The sequence below is a fragment of the Heloderma suspectum genome, chromosome 4 (assembly GCF_057233095.1).
Source record: "Heloderma suspectum isolate Gila_16-S chromosome 4, 16-S_ref, whole genome shotgun sequence".
NCBI lineage: Eukaryota > Metazoa > Chordata > Lepidosauria > Squamata > Helodermatidae > Heloderma > Heloderma suspectum.
The window spans coordinates 296,855,479-296,865,968 of NC_139461.1; positions in this window are offsets into that span (position 1 = coordinate 296,855,479).

Below are 10,490 nucleotides of genomic sequence, written 5' to 3' on the forward strand. Positions count from 1 at the left end.
ATGGAGTCTCTTTTTCTAACAGTATCTAGCGAACTGATTGCTACAGTTTTCCTCCTTAGGAGGTGGCCCCTTTAATTTTTCCAGCTGGTGGCTAGGGACCAAATACATCTTTTCAGCATACTCCATCACTGATTGGCTAAAAACCCGGTGAGCAGGGGGACCGCAAAACTTAGTAGCGGTCCAAGAAACCCACCATATTGTTTCACCAAATTCTTCTTTCTTCTCAGAGAGACTTTCTTGTTACTCAGGCTTTAAATAAGGTCACATGTCTTTCTTAATATGCGTACCTGTTGGGAGATAGAGGAATGTTGCCTTTTAAAGTACTGAGTGCTATTTCTGAGATAGCTGCAATCAGGTCATCAGATGCCACACATAAAATGGCTTTCCTCTGACGTGGTGGCGCCTTAGTAAGAAGTTTTAAGAGGGCCAAGTTTCTCTTTACACAGGTAGACATGTTCCCTTGCAGAGGAGCTAGTTGTCAATAGAAAGACCAGCGCTAAAGGCAAAGCCTTTTCTAATCAGATGGAGCTTTTTTCATAGTGTACACTATAGGCCAGTCTGGTGAAAAAAGACCTGTTCTTAACCTGTAAGTTTCTGGGGTAGCTGCATTTAAATCCACCACTAGATAACCATAACGTTTGCTTGTAGAATCTGCAAATGCCTCCATGAAGAATTGGCTGTTTTGTGGGTACATTTGGTGAGCTACAGTCAGCGCCAGAAATATCGGAACAAGGATAACTGTTTTAGCAGTTGGCCTCTGTACACCATCACATTGAAGTTGAAAGGAAACACACCCAGATGGGAGTGAAGTCAGGACTTTCAGCTGTAATTCAAGGGGTTTGACAAAAGTGGGGCACCAACCATTCAGGAAGTACAGCCAATGGCATACACACACACCCATCACTGGGGGCTCATAAGTAATGGAACAAACCAATATAATTTCAAACTTAAGGATCGCCTTTAATACCTGGATGAAAATCCTTTGCAGTCAATGACTGCCTGAAGTCTGGAACCCATGATGGACATGACCAAATGCTGAGTTCCCTCCCTTGAGATGCTTTGCCAGGCCTTTACTGCAGCTGCCTTCAGCTGCTGCTTGTTTGTGGGTCTTTCTGCCTTCAGTCTTGTCTTCAGTAAGTGAAAAGCATGCTCTATTGGGTTGAGATCAGGTGACTGACTTGGCCATTGAAGAACATCCCACTTCTTTGCCTGGAGAAACTCTTGGGTAGCTTTTGCTGTATGTTTGGAGTCATTATCCATCTGCAATACGAAGCGGTGTCCTATCAGTTTGGCAGCATTCGGCTGAATCTGAGCAGAAAGTATAGCCCTATACACTTCAGAATTCATCCTGCTGCTTTGATCAGCAGTCAGGTCATCAATAAACACCAGTGACCCGGTTCCATTGGCAGCCATACATGCCCATGCCATAACACTGCCTCCACCATGTTTGACAGATGATGTGGTATGCTTTGGATCATGAGCTGTTCCTTTCCCTCTCCATACTTTTCTCTCCCCATCATTCTGGTACAAGTTAATCTTGGTTTCATCAGTCCAAAGAACCTTATGCCAGAAGTGGGCAGGCTTTTTTAGGTGTTTGCTGGCAAAGGCTAATCTGGCCTGTCTATTCTTGAGTGTTACCACTGGTTTGCGCCTTGTGAAGCCTCTGTAATTACATTCATAAAGCCGTATCTTGACTGTAGTTGCTAATAATGACATGCCTACCTCCACAAGAGCGTTCTTGTGACCTGGCTAGATGTTGTGAAAGGGTTCCTCTTCACCATGAGCAGCATTCTGCGGTCATCCACTTTAGTGATCTTTCGTGGTCTGCCAGGCCTTTTGCTGTTGTTGAGCTTGCCAGTTAATTCCTTCTTTTTCAGGATGTTCCAAACTGTTGTGTTGGCCAGTCCCACTGATTTTGCTATCTCTCTGATGGGTTTATTTTGTTTCCTCAGCCTAATAATGGCCTCCTTCACTCGCATGGACACCTCTTTGGACCTCATGTTGGGGGTTCCAGTGAACAGCTACCAAATGCAAATGTAAGAACCACCTCCAGGCCTTTTCTCTGCTTGATTGGTCATGGGGTGCCCAGGAAACAGGCCACACCTGGCCATGCAGCTGCTTGTCAGCCGTTCGTTCCATTACTTATGAGCCACCAACGATGGGGGTGTGTGTATGCCACTGGCTGTGCTTCCTGAATGGTTAGTGCCCCACTTTTGTCAAACACCTTGAATTATAGCTGGAAGTCCTGACTTTGCTCCCATCTCGGTGTGTTTCCTTTCAACTTCAATGTGGTGGTGTACAGAGGCCAACTGCCAAAACAGTTATCCTTGTTCCGATATTTCTGGCCCTGACTGTAAAGTCGCAATTTGTAATTTATCCCTAGGGGTTTTGAAAAGCACCATATATTTTGCATTTAGGCTGATGGTGCGGTTGCTTACAGAAAACATTCTGCGTAATGAAAAAAATACTCAAGTTCCTGTGATGTACATACTGAGTAAAGGCCTTTTCAACTTCACTGCTATCAGACACTGACAACATCAAATCGTCTATCACCAAAAAATGTACTTTATTGAGGGGTAGAAAATAATTATCATATTTTTCAGGCAAACCCTCCACAAACTGAATAAATGGGTATTTACATAGGAGATCTTTGTACAAAGGTTGCCAATAACCATAACACCACAGAATATTTTCAGGTACTACCGAAAACACACTTTGAGCATTGTCCAACATATTTTTGATGAAAAAGCTTTTCCCACAGTTGCTAGGCCCTGCTAGAATGGCTGGAAAAGGGTGTTGCCAGTGTGTATCTATAGTCAAAAACCGTAAGGCAGGGTGTTAAACCCTTCAGTAATGACTCTTTTATCATATACCACCTTTTGAGTTTTCCTGAGAGTCTTTGTTTCCAGAGTGCACTGGCTTTTGTTCCTTACAATACCTGACTGCTGTACAACAATCTCACAAGGCAGTCTGTGCTCCCTGTCTGAGACGTAGGCCAAAACCAAGTCTTTGAGACTGCTGAAATTAATTTTTTCACAGTTAGCAGTGTTCAATGTAATGCCTTTGACCTTCAAAAACACTTTTCCTTGTCCTGAAAGTTTAACTCACATAAGATTTCGGACCAGCTGACACAAACTCTGTGATAAATTCATCTGCAGGGATTTCGCTTGTGAGGTCTTCTAAGTAATCTCCTAGAGGAGGCATCCACTGCCCCACCCTACTCTCAAATATCACAGAATCTGTGTAATGGGACAGGCAACGCTTTTGCAGTCTGTCTAGCAAACTGTAGAGCTCCAGCCGAGCATATGCTGTTGTGAAGGCTGCTATGAACATATTCTTCCTGCCTGCAGTCATCACACAGTCTTCAGAATATTTCCAGGACACGCAGGCAGCATCAGCATCGATAAATTCACACACTGAAACCTCATAAGCATCAGAAAACAGAATCTGAAATAACTCATCAGGGTCTCTCACCACTTGTGTGTTAGGCGTGTTTGTCCTCTGGCCAAATTTCCCCCACAGAGAATTTAAAAATAATTTTGCAATTTGCCGCTTTGCAGGGTTCACGGCAATCTGATCAGGGCGCAAAGTCACCCTTTCATTCTGGAGATAATCAGTGATGTATTGCTCTTTATCTTCTGCACTGACACACCAGTGTGGGTACCCTGAATCCTCCTGTTTTTGGCGAAGGTGCATGTCAGGGTAATCTGAAAACAAACAGGTGGTCTGCCTTTCAAAATGTCAGACTTCATAAATTTTCACAACCTTATAACCCTTTTCTATTCAGCTCAACAGTGCACCATGTTCCTAGCAGAGCCCGTTCCTCATCAGAATGTTTGCACGTTTCCTACTGATGAGCTTGTGCACAAGCTGCACACAGGACAAACATGAGCTTACCACCCACCTAGGTAGGAAGTACAGGGAAGAAAAGACCTTGGGGTGGGTAAATGTTAACCTTTGCAACCCCAAAGTAATCTGAGAGCGGTTTAAAGTTCTCATAATTTATTTTGAGGTGCCCACTAGGGTATGCCTTATTCTTGTTCACATAGAGATACAGGCTTGTAAAATCATAGCAATGAATCTGTTCCCCATCTTCAGGTTTATAATACAGACAGATCGCATTAGTACACCCCCCAAAGACAGTGTCTCTAGGTTCTAGAGGGTCTGGAAATTGAGCACCAGCAAGAAAACTCTTGAGGTCCTCATCTGTTTTTAACAGCTGCCTCCACTTGTGTTCCCATATAGTCCTGACTTCAAACCCCATCAGTTTCAGGTCAGCAATCCTTTTTTGTGTGGAGTTGTACAGGAAGTGATATGATTTATCCTGCAGGAGGTTATGATCCTCCGGAGAATAACATAGTACACAACCATGCCAAAAGCAGCCATTAAATTCAAAGGCTGTTTTCTTATTATCTATGACAGCATAGCCATCTAGAAAATAAGGGCCAGCTTTGAATTCCCCACCCTTTAAGGTGTGCTGAATCTGAACCTTTTCCTTATGCTCTATGTAGCTCAAACACTGAAATTGCAGGGGTGGAGAATCGTTTACACTGCCTGTGATAATTATCTGGTGGGGTATGGCAATGGTAGACTCCTTCAGAAACTTAAACCTATACATTGCAAAAGATGTACTAGCTAAATTGGGGTATTGGAATGGATCTATTGCTAACCTTTTCTTCATGCACTTCTTACCCTCCCAAAACTCTCTCACTGTCTGTGTCATTTCCATGATTCCATGCCGGTACTTGGTGCAGGCCTGCTCCAAAATATTAACATCTTGCCTGCAATAAAACACCAACACCAACAGGCATGACGAGTTCGTAGAGGGGTCACATGACTAGGGATGGCAGAGAATTCTGCCACGGATTCCAGTGGCACCCGGAATCCGTGGTGGAACGGCTTCCTGCCCCCCTGCCCCCGCCCCCCTGTGGAATCCCGCAGGATAGAACTTACCTGGGGCGGATTCGGCGGCGGCAGCAGTGGTTCCGGCGGCAGTGGCTCCGGTGGCGGCAGTGGTGGCGGCAGCTGGTCTCCTGGCGAGCCACAGCCAGGCTGCTGCAGCCGCAATTGCCATCCTTCAAGCTGTGATAGGCTACGTAAGAATTTACGTAGCCTATCACGGCTAGCCCCTAAAAAAACACAAAGAATCAGCGTACACAAATGGCGGCTATAGCACCTGCCATTTGCATTCTCTATTTTTCGCCGTTCTAGCCTACGTAAATACTTACGTAGGCAATTACGGCGAAAAAAAGGGAACCGCAAATAGCGTAGTGGGCGCTATTTGCGTTTCTTTTTTTTCACCATAAAAACCTATGTAAATATTTAAGTAGGCTAGAATGGCGAAAAATAGAGAACACAAATGGCGGCCGCCATAGCCGCCGCCATTTGCATCCGCTGTTTTGGGGGGGGTAGCCGTGATAGGCTATGTAAATTCTTACGTAGCCTATCACAGCTGCCTGGCTGGACACAAATGTCCAGCCGGGTGTCCGCAGCACGGCCCTGTGTCCGCATGGCCGCACGGCCCTGTGTCTGTGGATTTGTGTCCGCAGCACGGCTCTGGCCGGCTGCTCCGCGGCCTGGCCGTGTAGTGGAGCCGGCCGTCGAGGATCCCGGGGGGAGGACCGGATGGCCTCCCCGCCCATCGAGGATTCCGGGGGGATGGATGGACCCCCCCACCGCGAACAGAATCCGCAAACATGTAAATTACTTTTGTACATCCCTACACATGACCGCTCTGGGCCAATCCAGGGAGGGCTTGGAAATGGCCCTTTGGGCCATTTCCGCACCCGTACATGTTAGGGCTCTAAAACCTCTTCCTATTGGTCCATGGTGTCATGACCTGTTCGTAGAGGGGTCACATGACCCTGTCAGGTGACCCTGAAGGTCATATGACTTGACCAGCTGATCACTCCTTCCGGGGCAGGACTTCCGAAGGTGGGACTTCCAGCTAGGGCAGGCCTTCTGGCCTGTCACTTTTGAAAAGGGGTGTGTGGTTTAGAGGTTGATGCGGGTACCCCCTTTTCACTGCTGCTCTCGACAAGGGAAGCAGAGGATGGGCAACTGCTCTAGAAAGCCCCACCGTCCACTCTCTCACTGTGGCAAATGCCACGGTGGAAGAGCAGCTGGCGGGGCGCTCTAAAGCACCTGTTGGAGGAGGTGGGGCAGCAGCGGCAGGGGAGGCGGAGCGGTGCAATCCACTGCTCCTCTCACTTCACCACCTGATATGGGGACCTCACCCTGCTCCATGAGGGGGTCAGCCCCGCGGAGCTGGCACTGTTAGTGGCCAATACCTTATTTAGCGGTAGAGTTCCACAAGTGAATCATGTATGTTATTTTTGTCTGTACTGAATCTATCCCTAGTGACTCTGATAAGCGTTCTCTTATCTACTCTCCACACTGCTCAGAATTTTGTGAACTTCTATCAAGTCTCTCCTTCTTTCTTCTTCTCTCAAAATGAAGATGTTTTGGGAGTCGCTGCCCAGATGACATAGTCATTTTAAAAGGAAATATAATTATAGCAGAACTCCCTCTTCAACTATATCCTTAAGCACACTGTTAAAAATGTGAAGTCCTTCTTCCTTATCAGCTGGCAACACATGGAAGTCTGCAGATGGAAAATTAATTAGTTTTATTCAAAGGCCATTATGGTTTGGAAATGATAGAGGATGTTTTTAAGAATGGGTATTGTGTGTAAATACTAAATAGAGACTGAGCATATATTCGTGTTGTCTTCAAGAAAATAGTGATCCCATGCAACATCTAATTCACGTGGATTAATTCACTAGAGCAGCCTTGTCCAACCTAATGCCCTCCAGATGTGTTGGACTACAACTCCCAGCATTCCCCAGCCATCCATGCTGGCTTGGGATGCTGGGATTTGAGGTCCAACACATCTGGAGGGTGCCAGGTTGGGGAAGACTGTAGTAGAAACAAATCTGTATCAGCTGAAGTTCCAAACAGTCATCAGAAGCACAAACCATGATACTAAATAATACAGAGGGGAAACTTCCCAAACATCAGGGAAGAACAGCACACAAAATCCCTTCCCTGTGTACCTATCCATGCCCCAGATCAGGGGTATGGAACCTCTTTCAGCCCAAGGGACAAATGCCATTTCAGAGAAGGTCCCAGGGCCTGCATTCCAGTGGTTGGCAGGGACGAAGGCAAAAGGTGACAGGACCAAAAGCAAATGGGTGTGTGTGTGTCCAAAAATGTAAAAAATACCAATGTAGTTTAGCTCAAAGCTCTTACTGCCAGTCATTAAGCCTTTGGGGGGGTATTTCAATGTTTTAGAATAGGGGAACACTGCACAGAAGCTGGGAAAACACCGACAGATAGGTGGTCAGCTGAAAGGGGTGGGTGTCGGATTTAACCCCCAGGCCTGAGATTCTACACCCCTGCCCTAGATCATCTTTGGAAGCCCTTCTCATATGCCCCTTCAATTAGATATCTGGTGGGTGGGTGTGAGAGAAATTTTATGCAAATCAATGTCCTGTTTTGTCCTCTTTTTTTGGTGGTGCACAAGCCGCCTAGCCTAGCCGCTGCTTGAGCCGTTGTCAAGCAACGGCTCAAGCCGTTGAGCCGCCTACGCCTAGCCTGCTTGAGCCGCCTACTTGAGCCTGCTTGAGCCTACTTGAGCCGCCTACTTGAGCCTGCTTGAGCCGCCTACGCCTAGCCGCTGCTTGAGCTGTTGTCACGGTCCCGCCAGTACTCTTCCTGTCAGAATGTGTCTGGCCACATTTCTGGTATCAAGTATTTATTATTGTATATTTATTGCATTTATACCCCACCTTTTTTCCTCCTTAAGGGACCCAAGGCGACGTACATAATCCTCCTCCTCTCCATTTTATCTGCATAACAACCACCCTGTGAGGTCGGTTGGGCTGAGAGTCTGTGACTGGCCCAAAGTCACTGTGAGCTTCCATGGCCAAAGGGGACTACAACCCGGATCTCCCGACTCCCGCTCCAGCCCTCTCGCCACTGCACCACACTGGCTCCCTTAAGCACTTAAGTGCTTAATTTCTCCTGCTGAGTTCTCCTTCATATTGCAGAGCGGAGGCATTATTTATTTATTCATGTCATTTCATTTCTATACTGCCCAACAGCCGAAGCTCTCTGGGCAGCATGCACAGATGTCGTAGTGCTGCACAGCCAAACGGGGCTAATGTGCAAAGGCGTCATCCAAACCTCCTCCAGGCAAAGTCTGCTGGGGAGATAGCAAAGCCTCCCTCGTATCAGAACGAGACATGTTTTGCTGTGGCTTCCACAGGGGCTGGGTTACAGTGTCCAGGGGCCATGATGCTTTGTTTTCCGAAGTGCTTCCAGCTGAGCAAAGTCAAAGAGTGTCTGGTGATACTGCTCCCTCCCCCACCCCCCAATAAGGAGGCTGAATAAGAGGAGCCCGAAAGCGTTCCTGCCCTTTCTAGAGAAGAGGAGAGGAAGAAGCCATTCCTTCTGCATGGGCTGCTGGCTTCTCACGAAACAGCTGAGGGTTCTCATGCACAAGCTCATTTCTAACAAGGCTTCATGCAATCTCCTTCCCATCTTAACTCTTTCCTTGATTTTCACCACTACATTTGATGTGATAAAGTCAGGGCTTGAATGATTGAGAAAAGGGCTGGTGGGGGCCTGAATTAAATCCATGAGCCCCACACCCTGACTCCCCTAACCCAATTTTACCTAACCCCTCCTCCCCACAATATCCTTCTAAAAACTGCAGCTAAGAGGGCCATTATAAAAGCTAAGTGGGACAGGTCACCTCTGCCCCTCTGTAGTTTTTGAGTAGGGTAGCCCCTTACACAGTGTCAAAAAAGGAAATGCATTAGCCAAAAAGAGTTCATGGATTTGCATAACATTTACATATGCTGTTATATAGGTATAGATGAAAATTTTGAAGAAATTAGGAGTGTCACGCTCCTGCACCCCAGTCCTCAGACAGGTGAACTTGCAGGGGCTTCAGCACTCACTTAGGCTTTGGTTTCCAGGGAGGAGGGCACTGGAGACTTGTGGTGTTTCTTTTATAAAAGTTTATGTACACTGTGCCCATGATGAAGGCCTAGATCACAACTCCAAGCAAAAGCTTGCTTGAAGCTGTCCAGGGGATCTTCATCTCATCTCCAAGACAAGACCCCCTCTCCCTTTGCCCATGATTCAGCCTCCCCCCAGATTCATTTCCTCCTACCCCTTCAGGCCTTGTAGAACAGAGGTTACCAATTCAAGATAACCTTTGGTAACTTGCCCAAAAGACTGCATTGGGGGGACTCCTCAATGTCTTTGTACTCAGCAACACTGAATGGTAAGGTACCGCTGGAGACTGACCCCAAACACATACCAGTCTAATTTAAATAGAAATATGATACATCTTGCCAGAGTGGCGAAGACTGTGACCAGGTGACCTGTGTGCCTTGCTTAGTCAGCTGTCCAGGTGCTGTTGATGGGCACAACCTCTGCTTTCCGTTGTGATGGTTCTTTATCTTTAAACTGGACTTGGACTGGACAGGCTGTTAAATAGAGGACACCTCCAAATAAAGGACTGTCCTGGCCTTCCTATTTTTGAACCTTGAGTAAAGTCTCCCCCAAGGAGCTTTTTAACCTGCCATTTTAACTCGATAACAAAGAATTATTAGGATAGGATGGGAGTTTGGAACCCAGGAACTGACTTTCCCAGATATAGCAGCATTGAATATGATAGTATTCCAGAATGGCCCTAACCGCTATACCCTGAACAGGATCTGCCAAGGAATGGCAGAGCTGTCTGGTGAATGAACCTCAGTTGGTAAAAGGCACTCTCTGCCAGCCTGGAAATCCAGAAGCAGGGCCAGCAGAAAAGAGATGAGTAGTCTGGCAATAACTATTTGCCATGGTAGCTACATGGACTCTCCATGTATACCTGTGGATACCAAAAACAGGGGAAGCCTGTTCCCTTCATGCCTTGCTTGTAAGATTCCAAAGTCATTGGGCTGATCACTACTGAACACAGAGAGTGCTGGACTAGACGGACCTTTGGTCTGATCCAGCAGGGCTCTTCGTATGTTATCAACAAGAGCTGGAAGTTGGGAGCCACATAGTCCATTCAGGAGTAAACAGACTCAATAGACAAAAATCCATTCATGTAAATGTCGCCCTGTTACTTGAGGTCATTGGGGTGGAATAAAATATAACTGCCCAGTCCTCTTGTTGGACCCCAAACTTAGCTGAAAGCATGGAAATAGGACTGGCCATTGCAGTTAGAAGACAGTGCAGTGGCTCTCGTGCTCTTCCATTGTCTTCTGCCTCAGTATTGGGTGTTCAGGATACTTGAGATTGGCATGGGATTCCATCTGTCTAGGCGAACCGGGGCGTGAATCTTTAAAGGGCAACTTTAAAGCCCCCATTTGGGAGTTCCTTGTGAATGCCATATCTTGTTAGTCAGCACAATGGGAGGTGCCAGAAACTCCCCCTTGTTGATCAGTTGTTGTTTTTAAGTGACGTTGGCATTCACTATACAAGCC